Here is a 21,815-nt window from a genome sequence, read left to right as displayed (position 1 = left end):
TTGTGTCATCTCAGGTTTGCTTTGATTATCATTTTTATTATCCGTTGGAATTGAAAATAATATCGAAGGATTTACAATACCAACACACACTCTGCTTCGATTATCTTTTTACAACAAAATTTTACAAACTAACCTTTGGTGAATTATTTTATGGTATGTTTAAAGAAGTTTTTTCTCGTAGTACCTTTGTGGTCCTTTATATAGGAATCCTTTAAAAAAAGTTAGTTTTGATTTATTTTGTAAGATTCTCTTTAACATATGTTTTATTATTCTCTTCACCACCCTGGTTCGATTATCTTCCTACAACGAATTTTTATAAACTAACCTTTCGTGAATTATTTTACGGTATGTTTGGAGAATTTTTTTCTCGTACTACCTTTGTGGTCCTTTATATAGGAACCCTTTAAGAAGTTAGTTTTGAGTCATTTTGCAAGATTCTCTTCAACATGTATGCTTCATCAACTTTTTTTTTTTATAAAAGTATTTCTAAGTGGAGATATATTAATTAATTAAGTATAGAAAGATAAAATGAATGGAATTTCAATAGTTTTAAAAGTAATTTTAGAAAAATTATACAACTACATTAATTAAATATATCTTAATTTTTTTGAGTGGTCAAAAAGGATTTTAAACCTAAAAATAGAGTTTTTAATGTTTATTAAAAGGAATTCATATTTTTTTTCTCCTCATTGTTTGCCGACATTGAGGTAAATTTTAAACAAATAGATTACTCACCAAACACTTTTAAAATTATATTAGTAACATATCAATCCATATATAATGATATATTTGATAGATAATCATGTCCTTTAAATATATGATCAAAGGTTTAATCTTCATATTCATGTGTATGAAATAACATGAGTTAAGATATTATCTTCTTAAATAAATCTTAATACATTCCAAGATTATTTTTTAACTCTTGAGACTACCCTAGATTCTCCCGAAAAACATAACTCAACATAACTGATAAGTCACTTTCTAGATCAATTGTAGCAAAAATTAATGTAGAAAATATACTTTTTTTTTTTAAGTTGTGGCTAGAACCAATCTAAAAGTTTTACTTTTTTACATTTTATTTATAATCAATCTAGAAAATAAACTTTCTATATCCATTCTCATTATATGTAAAAAATAATTTATACATTAATTATAGTGATAATCATAATATATATATATATATATATATATATATATATATATATTAATTAAAAAAAATTATACTAGAATAGACTGTTTCCCTTATATATAACAGATAGCATAATTACACTTTTACGACAAATTTCACAACTAATTCAAACACAATAAACACATCACGAAACTACACTTTGAATGACCAATTCACATAATTCAATAATTAATCATTGTTGAAGGCAATTGCCTTAAACTTCAAATAAGCAAGTTAATGCATATCAGAGAAGATTTCTTTAAGCGGAAAGCCCTTATGAAAAGAGAGAGAGAGTGGCGAGATAAACTTTTATGGAATGTATTTGTTACTAATCTGAAAACAAAACTAAATGTTATACTTGTAAAAGTAAATAGCAAAATGTTGTAGCATCTTAAAAGAATATTAACTTCTGTGGATGAGAATTGAAACAATGTATAAGTGCATTATATGTATAAACTTAATATTCAATAGAAAATGAAATCTCTAACCAAATAATTTATTAACAATGGACCTACCCTAAACATACATTCCTTTATTCATTAAGAGCTCGGAAATCTATTTACAACATTTGGTCACATTCTTCGCATTTATTGAGCTATCTTTATAAAACTTTAACATATATATAACATTAAATTTTCCTTTTGAGGATTTTTTAAATAATTCTAGGAGTGTGAAGTTCAAGTCGTGACAATGGTCTATTTTTAAGGCATTTTAGTCTTTCATCATACCTCTCTTTGTCTTGCTTTTTGAAAAATTGTTTTTTGAATTTCAAATTTTAAAATCTCTCATATGTTCCTTTTTTCCCACATGTTTCTTCTTTCCAAAGAAAAAAAAAAAACCAGACTGCCTCACACCTCTCTCTGGTCAATCTCACTCTACCACACCACCACCACTACTCCGCTGCGTCACCACCGCCACACCACCATTCTCGGTTGGCGACCTCTTGGTGAGATTTGTTTCATCTCCCCCCCCCCCCCCCAAATATTCTTTCTCTCAAACTCATTTTGATTTTTTGGAGGATCCTTTGAGCCCATTAATGAGTTTTAGAGACTTCCATGTGCTTATGATTTCTTTAACGGGGATGGTGATTCTTCATTTTAGGGTTTCTATTTGAGGGTTTTAAGAATTAGTTTTCATAATTTGTGTTCTTCTTCTTCTCCCTCCTACCCAATTTCTTCTCCTCTACTTTGAGCATTGTTGGATCTTCTTCTCCGTGTTTAGCCACCATGACAAGAATTTTTTTTAATGGGGATGGTGAGTTGGTCTTTCTTTCATCATGCTTTTCTCTCTCTCAAATTTCTCTTTTTTTTTTCTAACTTTGATGGTTAATTGTTATTTTTGCCAAATTTTTTCCAAGATTAAGTTAGATATCAAGACAAAAATTTCAAAATCCAATTTGTCTTACAATGATGGTATTTTATGATTATTGGTGACTATTGAGTTTAAGAATATTAATAATATATTTTCTCTCTTCATATAAAATTTGTCCATGGTAGAAAAAGAAGAAATAATATATTAACACAGAAAAGAACAAGAAACGTTTATTATTATTATTTGGTAAAAGACAACAATTTTAAATGTCACGACATCTTTCATTTCTTGGTAAATGAGAAACCATGGTTGGTCAACCTTGGAGTTAAACCTCACAGAATTCACGGATTGAATTTTTTGTTCTTCCTTTCTTTGGCGGCACAAAAAATTAAAGCTCAGGCCATCTCTATGAACGTATCTTTTGGGGTATAAATAAAAACATTTTACATTTAGGAAGTAATGCTGGAAAAGTTATTTGGATTGTGGGTAATGTTAGACTAAATTTTTTAACCTGTGATGTTACAAACTACAAAACAAAACACAGGTCATTAACAAAATACGGAAAAACAAAAATCAAAATGTACCTTCAGCCATTGCCATAAAAGAACTGTCTTGTTTTGGTTCTCTCTCTCAGTAGATGGTGTATTAGACAAAATGTGAGCTCAGGGATCAAATACATGTGCTATATATAAACATTCTATCATCAATAATGCATTTAGTAGTCATTATCACTCATTAGTAGTCATTACCACCCATTAGTAGCCATTCAATATTTGGCTTCTCAATTCCAAAACTGATGGAGCATTTTATTTTCTAGAACGTACCGACCAAATTATTACATTCTCCTACTTGGTCCAAATGTTTTGACTCATTGATTAAAATAAGTCAATGCTTAATCTTCTTAAGAAATGAATATAAGAATCATAGTGATAGTTCCTCTTATAACGAGTAATATGATCCACGTATTACAGTATGCTCAATTTCCCAAGTAGTATACTCAAAGTGGTAATAAAACTTAATGAATAAACCCAATGTTTATTCTTGGTCCAAAATAAAAATTTTCTCAAATAAATAAATGTGCACCTGAATATGAGAAAATATCACAATATAAAAGTTTCAACTCTAACTTGTATGTATACAATCATGAAGTGGAACCAAGTCCCATTCTTTGTACATGATGCTTGAATTTAAACGGTGGCATGCCCTTAGTCAAAGGATCAGCGATCATCAACTCAGTGCTTATATGCTCAATGATCACTTTCTTGTCTTTTACTCTTTCTATGATGGCTAAGTACTTAATGTTAATGTGCTTATTTTGACTTCCACTTTTGTTATTCTTAGTCATAAAGACAACAACTGAGTTATCGCAGAAAATTCTCAAAGGCCTTGAAATAGTATCAACTATCTTCAACCCAAAAATAAAACTCTTAAGTCATACACCATGTGATGTGGCCTCAAAACAAGAGATAAACTCAGCTTCCATGGTAGAAGTAGCAGACAAAGTCTGCGTAAAACTCTTATATGAAATAGCTCCACCAGCCATCATGAAAATGTACCCAGATGTTGATTTGCGAGAATCAATACAACCAGCAAAGTCTGAGTCTGAATAACCAATCACATCTAGATTGTCTGTCTGTCTATACATAAGCATGTAATCTTTGGTACCCTAAAGGTACCTCATCACTTTCTTTGCAGCTCTCCAGTGGTCAATACCTGGATTACTTTGATATCTTCCTAACATTCCAACTGCAAAACAATGTCAGGCCTTGTGTACACTTGAGCATACATAAGGCTTCCAACAACTGAAGCATAAGGAATGTTTTTCATCTGTTCCCTCTCAAAGTCATTCTTTGGGCATTGGTTCAAATTAAACTCATCACCCTTCACAATGGGAGCAACACCTAGTGAACAATCTTTCATCCGAAATCTCTCTAAAATTTTGTTAATATAGGTTTCCTGTGATAGACCTAAAATACCCCGAGGTCTATCTCTATTAATCTTAATGCTGATGACATAAGATGCATCACACATATCCTTCATGTCAAAATTCTTAGAGAGAAATTATTTCACCTCATGTAGCAAACCCCAATCATTGGCTGCAAGTAAAATTCATCTACATATAAAACAAGAAAACATATTTTACTCCCATTGACCTTGTGATATATGCATTGATCCATAGGGTTTTCATCAAAACCAAATGAAGAAATTATCCCATGAAACTTAAGGTACCACTGACGGGAGGCTTGTTTTAAACCATATATAGATTTATTAAGCTTGCAAACCAAATGCTCACCATTACTAAAGGAGAAGCCTTCAGGTTGTTTCATATAAACCTCTTCCTCTAAATCACCATTAAGAAAGGTTGTTTTCACATCCATTTGTTGCAACTCAAGGTCAAAATGAGCAACTAATGCTAAGATAATACAAAGAGAATCTTTCTTAAATATAGGAGAAAAAGTCTCTGTGTAGTCGATTCCTTTTTTTTTGAGTAAATCCCTTAGCAACGAGTCTTTCCTTGTATCTCTCAATGTTGCCTAATGAATCCCTTTTAGTCTTAAATGTAACATCCCATTTTTCGTGAATTAAATTAAAAAGGTTTTAGAGTTTTAGAAAAAAAAATGATGAGGCTTTTGTAATTAAATAAATAAGAAGAAATAACATTATTAAAATAATGGTTTGAAGGAAAATAAAAATGATATTTGATTTATTCATTTGATAGAAAATAAAATAGAGTATTTGTTTATAAAATAATAAAAAATAGAGTAAATAATAGACTAAGAGTACCTAGTTATAAATAGAGACATGCCAGGTCATTTTTTAGACTAACTACGGTTTCTCTTCCTCTCAGTTTCGTTTTCCCTTCTCCTCCTCCCAAAATCCTCTCTTTTTCCCGCAAACACTCAAACCTATCTTAGTAAAATGACGATCTCAGACTCGTTAACCATTGGATTGTCGTGAAATTTGAGCACCAGGTTCAGAACTCATTTACCAACATTCCCACTTGTTGGAATTTGCGAAACAATGTCAGAGATGAGAGAAACTCTCTTTGTATTGTAGCTTTCTTTTTTCCTGTAGAGACCCAAAACCTATCCCGATAAACTACGATTCTTGACTCGTTAACCGTTGGATTGTTGTGAAATTTGGACACCAGATTTGAAATTCATTTCTGCATATCTTCACCATTGGGATTTACAAAATGATTTCTAGGGAGGGAGAAACACTCATTGCACGTAGACAGTGGAATGAAGGCCTCAATCTCTTCTCCTTCTCTCTAACGTTTGGAATCCTTATTAGAGCAACTAGAGAAAAAGCTTGAGGAATCTCAAAAAATTGTTAAAGATGTCTTGGTAAAACTATGACCTTGGATTCGTTAACCGCTGGATCGTTGTGAAATTTTGACACCATGTTTGCAATTCATTTCCACATATCTTCAGCATTGGGATTTGCAAAATGATGTCCGGAGAGGGATAAACACTCATTGCATGCAGACAGTGGAATAAAGGCTTTAGTCTCTTCTCTTTCTCTCTAACGTTTGGAATCCTTATCAGAGAAGCTAGAGAAAAAACTTGAGGAATCTTAGAAAACTGTTAGAGATGTCGCTATCGCTGTCAGAATACACACATGAGTTTGCTTAGAGGTAAGAGATGAGTTATTCACAATTGGAGAGTAGTGAGAACATGTGTAGGAATCCTTAGAGTATCAATTGAAATGGGTTTTTGGGTTGTTTTGCAAATTTTGATTCTATCTTTACAATTATAACTATGAATTATATATGTTTGATGAACCTATTGATGTTCCAATGAGAAATTGCTGTGAAATTGATGTGTTCTTGTGTCGAGAATTTCTTTTGATGTAATCTTAAATTAATTGTTATAGAAACTCTTTTTGATTGAAAATAATGTAGTTTGATTTACTATATATATATATATATATATATATATATATATATATATATATATATAATGTTTTGTGTCATGCAATTATTATTACTGTGTGATGTGTATATGAGTTATGAGACGTGATAAATTATTATAATGAGATTATAATATTGTTGTTGAGATCAAGTATAAGTGTAAAGTTAGATATGTGTTAATTTGTGAAATACATATGAACATGTGATGGTGGATTGTGATATTATGAGATGTGAAATTGTGGTCATGAGATTTGGTTGTGAATAAGTGTGTGTTTAACACTTGGATGTGATAGTACTTGTGTTGTGAGTTGTGAATTATACAATAATATGATCAGTGTTTACCTTGAGAAAAGTGTTTATGTGAGTGTTAAAGGAAAAGTATAGGTTTCCTAGTTAGGAACCAATGTTAAATTGTAGCTCAATGTGTTAAACGTGTTTGAAACACGAGTGTGAGGTTATGGGTATTGTATAATTCATTAGCAGTGTCTACGTGCAGAAATTATTTTAGGGGTTGGACCTGAATCAGGAAGGTGAGGCCCTAACGGATTCTTCCGAGTCTAGGCCTTGTGGGTAAAAACACTCCATTTCAGTGCTCCTTTAAGTCTATGTTGATCCCATATGGTTGGAGCATTCTCGCAAAATGGAGTTACCCTGACTGGTCACCTTATGATTTTACTTAGTGAGAGTGACCTGACATACCCATTGTGTGGTATGACTTGTTATATACTCCTAAGCGCCCCCGGGGTGGTTTTTCACTGACATGGTACCACATTGCATATAAGCTTGAGTCTTAGTGTATTTGCTACATAGTGCTTGTGTATTTATTGATATTGATTGATTTAGTGATATTATGTTTTGATCTTTGAATACGTGAATGATGTGAAAATGAATGAGACGTGTTGTGTTGTGATGTTATGCGACAAAGTGGTGGAATTAAGTGAGTTATGTTTAAGTAAGTTGTATCTCATTTACATGACATGTATATCTAGTTGTCTCATTTCTCTCTTTTAGTTAGGAATGTGATAACTCACTCCCCGTGTGCTATTTATGTTTGGATCTTGTGATGATCTCGAACTTTGTGTTCGTTGGAGCAGATGGTTAGGTGAATGGCTATGGAGAACCTCATGCTAGAGGACGCAAGAACACAATGATCTAATAGGATGTGACATTGGGATATAGGTTTGTATATTAATTGCATGAAGTCTTGGACGGTCTTGTTTGAGCCGAGATGATTTTATTATTTATTGGACAGGTTTTATTATGATGAGAAAAAAATGAATGTGAGTCTTTTACTCTTTTGAAAGGATTTTATTTAAATATGTTTTAAGAACTTTTAATTAATTATAATTTCTTTTCCTTTTATTAGTAGTACATATATGTATGGGGTAGATGATGTCACATTAAAGACCCATTTACAGCCAATGACCTTTGCCCCATTAGGCAACTCTACAAGGTTCCAAATTTCGTTACTCTACATGGAATTCTTCTCATCCTTCATGGCATCATACCATAAATTTGACTCTTTACAACTCATGGCTTGATCACTAGGAATATCTGATTTTCTTACTCTAGTAAACCTCCTTAATGCTGCATCAACATTTTCTTGGGGATCATGTTGTTTAGCTAATTGTTCATCATTTTCAGGAATTTAATGATCAACTTGATCTACTGGATTATCAACAACAAGTTGTGGAATGTCAATCATGTGTTGTTCATCATCCCTTTGAACTTGAGGGGTATGAATTACAACCAATCTTTCACTTGATATGGAAGGTTGAGACTCTATATAATCAATTTCAGAACCTAAGTCCCTCAATTGATCACTCCTACTGATCTTGTCATTTTTAAGAAACTTGACATTTCTTGATTCCACAATCCTAGTAATATGATATGGACAGTAAAACCTATAACCTTTAGACCTTTTGGCATATCCAATGAAATACCCACTAATAGTCCTCGGGTCAAGTTTCTTCTCTTGTGGGTTATATATTCTCACCTCAGACGGACAACTCTAAACGCGCATATGTTTCAAACTTAGTTTCCAACCTTTAAACAACTCAAAAGGTGTCTTTGGGACAGCCATGGTTGGAACATGGTTTAATATATACACTTTCGTCTTTAGTGCTTCAGCCCACAAGGATTTAAGAAGATTGGAGTTGCTAAGCATACTCCGTACCATGTCCAATAATGTTCGGTTCCTTCTTTCTGCCACACTATTCTGATTTGGAGAACCACACATAGTGTAATGGGCAACAATCTCATGTTCTTGAGAAACTTTGGAGAAGGACCAGAGGTGTTTGTCCATTCTTAGTATATCTGCCATAATATTCTCCACCTCTATCTGATCTCACTATTTTTATTTGCTTGCCACATTGGTTCTTAACTTCAGTCTTAAAGACTTTGAAGGCATCCAATGCTTCATTTTTGTTATAAAGCAAATAAACATTCATATATCGTGAATAATCATCTATAAAGATGATAAAATATTTCTGACAACGTGCATCCATATCTGGACAACAAATATTAGTATTAATTATTTCTAATATGCTTAAACTCCTATTAGCACCTTTCTTAGACATGCTGGTCTGCTTACCCTTAATGCAGTCCACACAAGTCTTAAAGTCAGCAAAATCTAGAGTATTGAGTACCCCATCTTTTACTAACCTTTTAATCCTCTCAATGGAGATATGTGCTAATCTCTGGTGTCATTACATAGAGGAATTCTCATTAATATCACACCTTTTAATACCAGTTTGAACATGCATTGAACTATAAGTGACATAATTTTGTAAACCAAGAAGATAAAGATCATCAGACAAGATATCATTCCCAACACATTCAGAATTCTAAAATAACTCAAACGATGTGTCTTTAAAATTAAAGGAATATCCAAATGGTATGAGTCTGGAAACATAAATAAAGTTTTGAGAAAAAATTGGTACATAAAAGGTCCTTTCTAATTTCAAAATAAATCACTACTTAAAGTTAAAATGCAAGTTTCAATAGCCTCCATAGGTGAGCCTAGCTTATTGCCTGATAAAATTCTTTGCTTACTTCTCACTGGTTTCCTTAGGTTTTTCATACCCTATAAAGAATTTGCAATATGGATAGTAGATCCAGAATCAATCCACCAAGTGTTAATATTAACACTAGCCATATTATATTCATAACATACTAATGAGATTGATTTACCTTTCTCTCAAGCCATTTCTAGAATCTAGGGCAATTGTTCTTCATGTGTCCCTTCTTCTTACAAAAAAAACACTTTGTCACCTTCTTAATATAATCTTGAGGTGGTATTTTACCATTCCCCTTCTTATTAGGTTGAGACTTAGATGTTTTGTTCTTCCCACAAGCAGTTATCAACAATGCACTCTCACCCATCCCCATTACAAGCCTTTATTCTTCCTAAACACACATGGTCATTAATTCATTGATAGACCATTTATCCTTATGTGTTGTATGAAATCTTAAACGACTCATATTCTTGTGGAAGGGTGTTCAAAATGAAGTGCACCAGGAAGGACTCAAACATATCAACCTCCAGTTTATTAAGTTGAGCTGAAATATCTCGCATTTGCATTATGTACTCATGCACACCTTTCACATTGGTGAGTCGAAGAGAGGGGAACTTCATGATCAGGGTGCTTGCTAAAGCCTTATATGAAGTTATGAACTTATCATCAATGACCTTAAGCAAGTCTTGGACCTTTTCATGCCGGTTGACAAAACCACGTATCTCGGCCGACATTTGGGTCTTAATGAACATCACGTTGAGCCGGTTGGATCGCTCCCACCGCCCATATAGCGCAACATCAACTGGGCTATTTTCATCAGTGAATACAGGTGGTTCATCTTTCTTTATAGCATAGTGTATGTCCATCCACCCCAATTGCAGAAAAATTTTCTCCTTGCATATCTTGTAGTTATCTCCTTTGAGTTCGGGAACATCACATTGAATATCAGAAAAACTAACAGTTTGAGAAGTTGCAAAATCCAAAGGCTTATGTCAAAATTTGAGGCATATTAATCTTAATTGTATATTTTACCAATGTAAACATACCATAAAATTGAATCTTGTGACAAAAAAATTGCCCGTGGGCTAAATTTTTAATTCAATAAGAAATAATTAAACTTTATGATAGAATAATCAAATTAAATACTCAAATTTATGCTTTACAGGTACTACGTGAAAATAATTTAATTTTCTATCACAAATATTTATTTTATGATAAAATTGACAAATTATACATACCTCATGATCCCTGTGGGTAAATCATAAAAATAATATGTTATTTTATCCCAATTAATTATACAAATATAGTAAAAATTCCTGTGGGATAAAATTGATTATATAAAGTACAATTAATCATAATATTAAGCCTAATTCCTTATATGATCTTTAAGCAACTTAATATATAATTTTAATCAAATTATAGATGTTGTGGCTAATTCATAATTAATCAAAATTATAAAGATCACTTAGACATAAAACTTAATCATATGAGAATAAATCATATTATGCATTTCAAGATCAAGATATAATACAATGATGATTAAAATTCTCATATATAATTTCATAATTGAAACATAATATTATGCATTTGGTTTCATATGTATATGCACAAAATCAATTTTTTTCTCCAAAATGTATTCATGCATAAAATAAATCAAAACTCCATAACTTGTAAAGATAAATAGAAGAAGGATATAACATATGAAAAACAAATATATATATAAAAAAAAACATGTAACAATCTGGTGGCTTGCGTGTATTCTAGTATCTTGTAAGTCATGGGTTCGAAACTCAGCTAGCGCAAAAAGAAGAGGTGATATCTTAGGCTTAAATATGTTTTTGATCCCTAATAATTATCCAATTTTGTATTTACTCCCTAATAAAATTTTGTTTTATGATGAGTCTCCGATAAAAAAACAATTTTGTTTTTAGTCCTTAACACTTATTTTTAACCCCTAATAAATTAGCAAATTTTGTGTTTTCTCCATGATAAATATTTTTCATTTGTTATTAATACATACTAAAACAATTTGTTAATTTATTAGGAAACAAACACAAAAATTGGGCATTTATTAGGGATAAAAACATATTTAAGCCTAAGATATATTAAGCATAGTAGTTAATATTGGATAGCGGAGTGACCACCTCTGAAAAACGCTATAGCGGGATACAACTAGTTTCACTTATCTTTACTTAGCTTTAACCCTTCAAAATATATTTCTCCATCACTAGATGTTTGACTGCAGAGGCCAATTCAATTTGATGAATACTTTATTTTTTATTTCTCTTTCTTTGACCAAATTTGTTGTTGATTTTTTTTATTAATGCTAAATTGGAATTGGTACTCCATAAAGTTTTTCTTATCCTGAAATTGTGTTTCTATTAACTTCTCAAAGAATAAATGCTAAGCTTAAAGTATAATACAATAGTGCCCATGGACTATTATTTTTGAAGTTTTATTCAATGTTGATACTGGCCATGGTTGCTCTTGCCAAATTGAAATTGGTACTCTTTAAGGTTTTTGTTTTTCTGATTTGGTATATATTGCCTATGGTTGCTACTGTCAAATTGAAATTGGTGACTTGATGTTTCTTAGATGACTTGAAATTGTTATCCAAGACTTTTTTTTGATTTCTATAAGTTGTATTTAGGTGAGTTGAAACTTTTATTGATTAAAAAATAAAGTATAGGTTAAAGCATAATGCAATAGAAAATGTTTACTTCTCAAAGCATATATTTAGGTGGAGTATAGTTTTGTGTTTCTATTAACTAGCTTAACTAGATTAAAGCATAAACCAATAGTGTAATAGAAAATGAATTTTATGAATTGAGATTGTTATTGGCTATGATCTATTTTTATCAATTTTTCTTTCATGAATTGAGATTGACAATGATTCTTGCAATGTTGGATGATTAACAACTAGTTTGAAATTAAAAAAGATTATAAAATTGTGTCGAAAGCTTACATATAAAGTTATTAATCTTATAATAATGTTGATTTGAGTCTTTTAATTATGACAATAGTCTTTATCTGTTATGACATATCATGACCTGGATATGACTACCATTCAGACTCAAGCTAAAAGATTACCATCTGACATGCACTATGAAAATACTTTGTCTCAGGATCTTGCATCTAGCCAGCTATCTTCTACACAGATGAGCAAACAAATAAAAATTGAATGAATTATCTCTTTTCAGAGGAATTTCAATCAATTGTGTTTTTTTGGTGTAAATAGAATTTTAGTGTTACTATAATGCTTTTTGTAATTGGTCAATTTAGTGACCAAAAAAATGAACTTGAAAACTTTGTTCTTATTTCAACCCTTAGACAATGTATATTATATACATGTGTGTGCTAAGAACTTGAAAGTGATTCGGTGTTTTGTAAATGTATGGATGATCTAGAATAAAAAAATGTTTCTTTGATCAATGTTAAACTTATTTAGTGTGAAGTTCCTCAATGGATCCAAATTGAAGATCTTATTCAACTGAGTTTCATTCCATATATATTACATGGCCTATGTTAATATTGCATCAGCCATATGGAAGATTAATAACTTTGTATCTATCATAGTTACAAGGAACTGATAATAAATTGCTTTGCGAGTGATATTTCCTTTATATATATAGTGATAGGAGATTAAAAGTACTAACAAATGGATAAATTGTGAACACTTTTTATATATCATGTGAAGTTTTCTTTTTCTCTTATGCCTCATACCACTTTACACTAGCTATTACCTAAACTTTATAATACAAAATAGTTGTTTGGTTGCATACCCTAAATTTCTTTTTCTCTTATATTTTGTGGTTTTTTTTTATCATTATATGTATAGTACAAAAAAATCAATGGCAAACAAATTTTTGTAATATATTAAAATATGATAGATTGTGTTTATTAGAGAAACAAAATTATTGACATACCACTTTTGTTAATAATCTATCTATTAAAAGAAAGTAAACATATATATATATATATATATATATATATATATATATATATATATATATTAATGAACGTAATTTAAACATGTCTAATAAATAAATGTAATAATTACCTAAAAACAGGTAGCATAAACTAATTATAGATATATATGTCATCATAGATTCATAGAAAAAATTTACTTTTTGTATTATAATAATAATTGATTTATTATATATGGTCAAATCAAAGTTTAATAAGTAGATTACTCTCATAGATGTCAAGTCAAGTAAGCTAAGCTTCAAAACGTGTGCAATGCAGATTGAGCTATGAAAATTTAAAAACAATTGATGGGGATTTTCTAAAGCCATAAACACCAAAATTAAAAGTTCAGAAACTATTGCCTTTTGCTTTATTGTTCTCCTCTTCATCTATAATTGAAAAAAAAAACATACAAATTGGTTATTCTTGAGTTTTCTAATTCTGAATTTCATTTTTTTAATAATAAAAATATCAATTTCTATTCTAACTATTTATTCTTTTTTAGTGTTGTTAATGTAGCACCATCATTACATTGGTGGAAATGTCTCAAAGGAAAATCAACTCTTCCTCTACATGCACGCGCACACACACACGCACACACAATATTTGAGGTATGATAGACATTAAAGTATATAAATTCACTTCATGGTTCTTAGAATAATAAATAAATTAGATATCAATTTTCATTTTATAGTTCTTAAAATTCTAAATAAACCCTAAAGTAGTGTAAAACATATTGTGATTGAGTGCTATATATAATGAAAGTTTTTCATGATTTATTTAGTATGTGTATGGATAGCAAAAGTTGACTATAACACTTTTTGGAAAGACATTTGAAATGTCTCTTTTATACTTCACTATAAGACTTTCCTGAAGAAATCTACCTGCAATTTACTTCCTTAATTAGGTTAGAAAAATTCATAAATTGTTGTTTTTAATAAGTTTCCATGGTATATAAATATATGTTTCCAATAACTAAGATGAATTGGATTGTTTCACATTGAACTTGATTTAAAAAATTATGTATCTTATGGATTCATTTGTTATTTGTTTGGTTGCAGGATCAAGGATAATGACCCAAATTCAAGAAAGGATCTAACAACAAATGCAATATTGAAAAGAAAGAACATCATGCAAGAAAAAAGTATCAATAAAAATGTTCCTCGTCAAAGATCAAGAATTAGGATACCCCCGACTAATATAACTTCTACCAATTTCAACATAGCCAATTTGATCAATACCCAACCAAGTTCTAGCCAAATTCTAATACAGACCAAAAGGACTACAATGAATATGCAACAAGTTATGATTAATTTAATGAATAGATTTAACGAATGCAATCCACATGGAAATGTAAGCTTGTCTTGTAATAACCTCAATTTGAATGCATGCCTATCCTCTCAAAACAATACAGGCATTAGCGATCCTAAATATTTTGAGGCAGCTGAAGGTACTCAAGACCAATATTGAAATAGCATTACCTCTTTTAATCTAATATATATCATATCTTCAAATTGACTACATCTAACTTGAATTTTATTCAAATAGATACTAGTTCAGATAACAATTCAAATTTTGAGGAGGAAGACCTCGATACTAATGATATTGAAGGTAATGTTTGGTTCCTTCCAGAAATATTTGAAAATTATATTGTATACTATTTGAAAATTTTAATTAACTCCTGCTAGGATATTTTGATTTGGCTAGGATATTTTGACATTGGTGATCTTCTGATTCAATGCCAACATCGTAAAACAAATATGTGGTACTAAGAGAAAATGCATAAACATAGACACACTCAGAGCCCCAAGTATTATCTTTGTTGTGGTGATGGAAAAGTTCCATTACCCCTTTTACAAAAACCACCTTCACTGCTTGAACATCTTTTATGCGATGACAAATCCACTGATAGCAAAAATTATTAGCAACATATTAGGGTGTTACATGATGTTTGCATTCACAGCACTAGGAACAATGCTTGACAGGTCGATTAACGATGGATGAGGTCCACCTACTAATAAGATACAAGGTCAACCATTCACAGAATTGGAATTTTGTTGCCTATGCCTGATCATTTATCAAAATTTGCGCAATTTTACATCTTTTACATTGAAAATGAAATACAAAACCAGATTGAAACAATCAAGTGAATGCAATTCATTGTTATCTTCAATATAAATATAATCTCAATTGGTTTAGATTTTTTCCATTTCTATAACTATTTATGGCTTATTCAATTGTAATAACCAAAGACAAATTGATTTTGAAATTGTATCCAAGTTGAAAAGCATGCTAGATGAGCATAACACATGTGAAATGTTTTCGGATGGCTAGAGATAGATTTAAAGATGGATTTGTGCATGATCTTAAATTGAATTTGATCTTGGATAAAGTTAAGGATGGTAGAATATATAACATGCCTCAAGTGTCTGAATTAGTTGCACTCATTGAGAGTGATGTGGACACAACATAAAAAAGAGACATAATCCTATAATCACAAAATGAACAACTCCAAAGGATAGATGAGTTGCATGCAAGTTATTTGGAACTTTAGTACCCATTTTTATTTCCATATGGTGAGGATGGGTATAGTAAGGATGTCCTACATTGAGCTACATATACTTAAAGAAGCCGCAAAAGAGATTGTCTTATTATCAAAGAATGACTTTGTTTTAGGATACAATCAAGACCAGACGAAGCCCAAACCATATTACGCTCAAGAAGACTTTTCAAACAATTTGTGGTTGATGGTTATACTATGCTAGAGTCAGAAAGACTTTGTTTTATTAGGAACAATCAATCAAAGCTACCAATTGACAAATACTGCAATCTGCATCAATCAACTAACAATGCTTAAAGCCAAGGTTCAAAGAACAGAAAAAAAGTCATATTACCTTCCACGTTTGTTGGAGGTCGTAGATATATGGAACAATTGTACTTTGACGGGATGGTGATTTGTGGTAATGTTAGTTTTCTTGATTTGTTTGTGACTTTCACATGTAATCCATGTTGGTCAGAAATACAAAGATTGCTTGAGCTAATGCATTTGAAAGTTCTTGGTTGTCCTGCTATAGTTTCAAGGATCTTTAAAATTAAATTTGAACAATTTTTATCTAATGTGACAAAGAGACACATGTTTGGGAAGGTTGTCGCATGTAAGTCCTTTTGCATGTTGCCAAAAAAATTTGGATTGTGATTAAAATTCTTAACCATACTACCTTACTAACATTAATATTTGTGGTTTTCTTTTCATATATGTACATAATTGAATTCCAAAAATTAAGATAGCCACATGCACACTTATTGCTTTTTTTGCATCCATCAAATAAATACCCTTCCTCGGATGAGATTGACAAGATAATTTCAACATAAATACCTAGTCAAGATGAAGACAATGATTTGTACAATTTAGTACAAACTCACATAATCCATGGTCAATGCGCTGCAACTAATACATCCTTACCATGCATGAAAAATGAAAAGTGTTCTAGGTATTATCAAAAAGTTCCAAAATTGTACAATTGTTGATCAAGATTGATATCCTATCTATACGAGGAGAGATAGTGGTTATATCATTGTTAATAATGGTGTCACTATTGATAATTACAGTGTAGTCTCATACAATTCGATGTTATTGAAGAAGTACATGCATAGATTAATATTGAATAAAGTAACCAAAGTACTTCTATAAAATACCTATTCAAGTACATTCACAGAGGATATGATACAATTACAACTGCGATTGTTCCAAATGACCAACAAGGAGTACGTAATACTCAGCCAACTGATGAGATTAAAGAATATCTTGAGTAAAGGTATATTTATCCCTTGAAACTCATTCTTGCTAAATAGGACAAATTTTATTTTTTTTCTTTTAAAGGTTGTTATTGTTTTATCCTAATTCCAAGTTAAGGTAACTAACAATTGTCATCTAAAATGCTTCATATCAAGTACATTCCTCCATGTGAAGCATGTTGGAGAATTTTTTTCTTCCCAATACATGGTAGGAAACCAGCAATCGAAAGATTGTTCTCCACCTTCCTAGAGAACAAGTTGTATATTATCAAGATCATGAACACATTGATGATGTGTTTTCCAAGGCAAGTGTCACTGAATCAATGTTTGCCTCTTGGATCTATGCAAATACAATCTATAAGAAGGAAAAAATCTAACATATGCTTAATTTGTGTCAAGATTTGTCTATGTTAAGAAAGATAGATATTGGAAACTATGAAAAAAGGTCGCACAATTGGACACTTCATTTGGGTTTCTCCAAGTATTAGTGAGTTGTTCTATTTGAGAATAATGTCAACTGTCTCAAAAGGACCATGTAGCTACGAAGATATTAAAACTATGACAATATCCAACATACTACATTCAAAGAAGCATGCTTTGTAATGAGATTTCTTGAGGATGATAAAGAATATATAGAAGCTATAAAAAAAGGCCAAAGATTGGGGTTCAGGTTACTACTTGAGAAAGTTGTTTATCATGATCTTATTATCAAGTAGCATAAATAAGTCTGAGGTTTTGTGGAATGAAATATAACAATAGCTTTTAAATGAAATCCTCTTTGAACAAAGAAGATTGTCAAATATCTGAGGTAAAATACTATTCAGTTCTTCATTTACTTATTTTTTAAATTTATTTTTAAGTATAAAATCTTCTACACAATCATAGGTTTATCATACTAACTAAATCTAATTCTTGATTCATAGACTTGCAACTTACTAATGAAGAGTTAAAGAATCTAACTTTGTTGGATATCGAATAGTTGTTACAAGCTAATAGAAAGAGCCTAAAGGACTTTCCATCAATCTCATATCCAATTGGTTTTGTTAGAAACCAAGTAGGAAACAAACTCATACATGCTGAGATGGATTATGATGTAAATCAATTATAAAATTTATTTGCTTCTCTTATTGGTAATAGAATTTGACACCAACAAAATAATACTTTCGCTACATACTATATTTGATGCATTAACTAATTATCATTTTATTTCTCAACTATTGCAATGAACAAAGAGGCATTTTTCAGCAAATAATGCAAGCAGTTGAAAATTAGCAAGGTGACATATTTTTCTCATATGGTTATAGTGGGATAGAGAAAATTTTCATGTGGAAAACTTTAGCTTCACATTGTGCTCTCAACGACAATTTGTATTGTCAGTTGCATCAAGAGGAATCACATCTTTACTATTGCTTGGAGGTAGAACAACTCACTCAAAGAACATTATGTATTCTTCAATTAAATGCAATATTTGACTAATTTTCATTGACAAATTTATATAAGTTAGTAATCAATTACTAAGTACTAATTACTATTGTTGTTTCTAAAAGTATCTAATTGCAAGCCTAGCTTCCTATGTTACTGTGAATACCAAGACAATTCTCTTACACCATGCAAAGATTGTGTGTAGCTGCATTTGTCGTGTTTCTTCAATTCAAAACAGATTGCACCACATGTGTGCTTAAATCAAAGCAACTAAGATATAATACCACTTATTTTAACAGGTCTGATCGGGAATGAGACCATTTTGTTGTTACAATGTTTTGTTAGAGAATCTGATTCCTGCAAGGTTTAAGACCATAGTTATCTTGATTCATACAACTTTGCTCTTAAGATTTGGACCTTTGAAAGTAGTACACCGTAGGGAAAAATGCATATATATAAATCCATTCCTTTATCAAACAAATCAACATTTTTTAGTAGTTGTTCTCAATAGTTATTCTTGTGAAAATGATTAACATGCTAGATTAGTTAGCGTTTCTTTGGAGGAAGATAGAAGAGTTCCAATCTATGTCTATCTGATTTGGAAATATTTTCTGTTCATAATATCATTTACTATCTATCCTATATTATACATACAAAAGTGGAAATTGAGGTTAATTTTGTTGCTATTCTAAATTAGTAGTTAATATTTTATTCTGTTGTAGAGATTTGAACTTAGCTTCAATATGCCAACAACAATTGATTGTCAAATTTATATATGCTATATAGCTAAAAACCAAGGGCCATATCATCTTATAATTTGGATACAATGTACAACTATATATTACCTACAATGTTATCTTAAGACTTAAGTCTTTTTTCGTTACCTAGGGATCAAAGTTGTTATTGACAGATTGCAAACACAACATTTGATTTTGAAGGAAATAAAGAAAGTTTAAAATTGTTGTCCTTGATGCATTCACATTTGGAATAGTCATTCGTGATCTTCATAGCATACATGTCAACAAGTAATTTCAATTTCAAAATAATGTTTGAAATATCATTTTGAGGATATTTTTAACTTTGTTTTTAGTTTTTGTTCACAGTTATTTCCATTAAACAAAATTCATGTAGGGGATTTACGAGTATAGTAGCACTCATGTCCATCGATATAACTGTGTATTTAGTAACTACTTTTGTCCTTACAACTAAGAAGTTTTGGATATAATCTTCATCAATCACCACCTCCACATTAACTGAAAGACTTGAGAATTTTATTAAGCATAGACATTGTTGTCGTTGATGCATTCACGTTTGGAATAGTCATTCGTGATCTTCATAGCATACATGTCAACAAGTAATTTCAATTTCAAAATAATGTTCGAAATATCATTTTGAGGATATTTTAACTTTATTTTTTAGTTTTTGTACACAGTTATTTCCATTAAACAAAATTCATGTAGGGGACTTACAAGTATAGTAGTCACTCATGTCCATCGATATAACTGTGTATTTAGTAACTACTTTTGTCCTTACAACTAAGAAGTTTGGGATATAATCTTCATCAATCACCATCTCCATATTAACTGAAAGGCTTGAGAATTTTATTAAGCATAGATTAGGAGTAATTAGATTGATCCAGATCTTCTAAATTGATTCTAAATTGATCTTAGCATTTTTCAATGTTTTTTTATATTATTTTGTTATGCTATAAATGATTCATTTTTTCTCATGTAATCTATTATTTACTTTTAAATCAATTATTTTTACACAATTATTTTTAAACATGTATGCACACAACCAACACCACCTATGCACGAGTTACCAACTAGTTACAAACTAAAACAAAATATCTTATCTTAAAATCATTTGAAACAAGTTTTTATAAACATATGGTTTGAGTCTTGAATAAATGGATGAAAAACTTTATTAAAGAGTGTCCCCTTTTTTTTCATCCTTTTCGTAACTTACTACAGGACAATACTATTTTTTGTATATAATATCATTTTCTTCTTTTTAAATTTTCTTTCCAAACAAATAAGAGAGTGAAATTTAACATTTTCCCCCTTCTCAAACTAAAACTAAATAACATAACACAAATTATTTCCTTTCATTTTCTTTTAATTATTTTTCTCTCATTACACCCATTTGATTCTTTCCTTTCTTGCTTTATGAAACGGTCCTTTGATTTTTTTGTTTGTAAATTATCGGTGCCGTGGTTTTTTCTTTTTCGGGTAGCTGAATCTTTTAGTGTATAATGGAGTAATAACAAAAAAAAGAGCATATTTAATTTGATGTGGCTTATATTTAATGTTGGATATTCTCCCTTAGTGTGTAATAGTAATGATTTTGTTAGACTTGAAGTTGAAGATGGCTATCATTAATCTGATTTATTTATGCTTCTAAATAATTCACACTACTAAAAAAAAGGCCTTCTACATCGGTTCTAATGGCCTTTTTACATCGGTTATGACGCGTGGTAGTAACACAGTGTCGTTGAATACCAACATCGGTTGGAGGACCGTCTTTGAAGAGCGACCTTTCTACATCGGTTGTATAGCTCAACCGATGTAGAATGTGAGCTTTCTACATCGGTTCTAAGGTTGAAACCAATGTTGAATGGTAGCGTTTCTACATCGGTTGACTGATAACCGATGTAGAATGGGTAATAATGACAAGGTTTCTACATCGGTTATAAGTCAACCGATGTAGAATTTGAAGGATTTCTACATCGTTTATTACTGAACCGATGTAGAATGGGTAGGAATGGCAATGTTTCTACATCGGTTATAAGTCAATCGATGTAGAATTTGAAAGGTTTCTACATCGTTTATCACTTAACCGATGTAGAATAATGAATTTTTTTTTATTATTTGTGCGAAATTTATAATTTCCCCTTCAAATATTGATGTGATGTTAAAGTGCATGATTGTGGTTTACTAAATGTAAAAATACACATACTTGAGCCAGTAATAAAAAAATCACAAACGACATGCTAATTTAACTTACTAGAGCTAATTACTAACTTAAATTGTATTAGTATTTAACTACTATATATATAAAGGGATTTAGCACTACTGTATGTATATGGGCTCAGCCTACATGCTTTTATGTACATAACCTAGTAAAGTAAATATGAGGGTCGCTGCACATTATTGTTTATCCCATTACAGTTTACTCATGTGTCTCTCTTTCTCTCTCTCTTTCTACAATAAAGAAGACCCAG

This window comes from Glycine soja, chromosome 19 (assembly GCF_004193775.1).
Source record: "Glycine soja cultivar W05 chromosome 19, ASM419377v2, whole genome shotgun sequence".
NCBI classification, from domain to species: domain Eukaryota; kingdom Viridiplantae; phylum Streptophyta; class Magnoliopsida; order Fabales; family Fabaceae; genus Glycine; species Glycine soja.
This window is presented reverse-complemented; position numbering follows the sequence as displayed.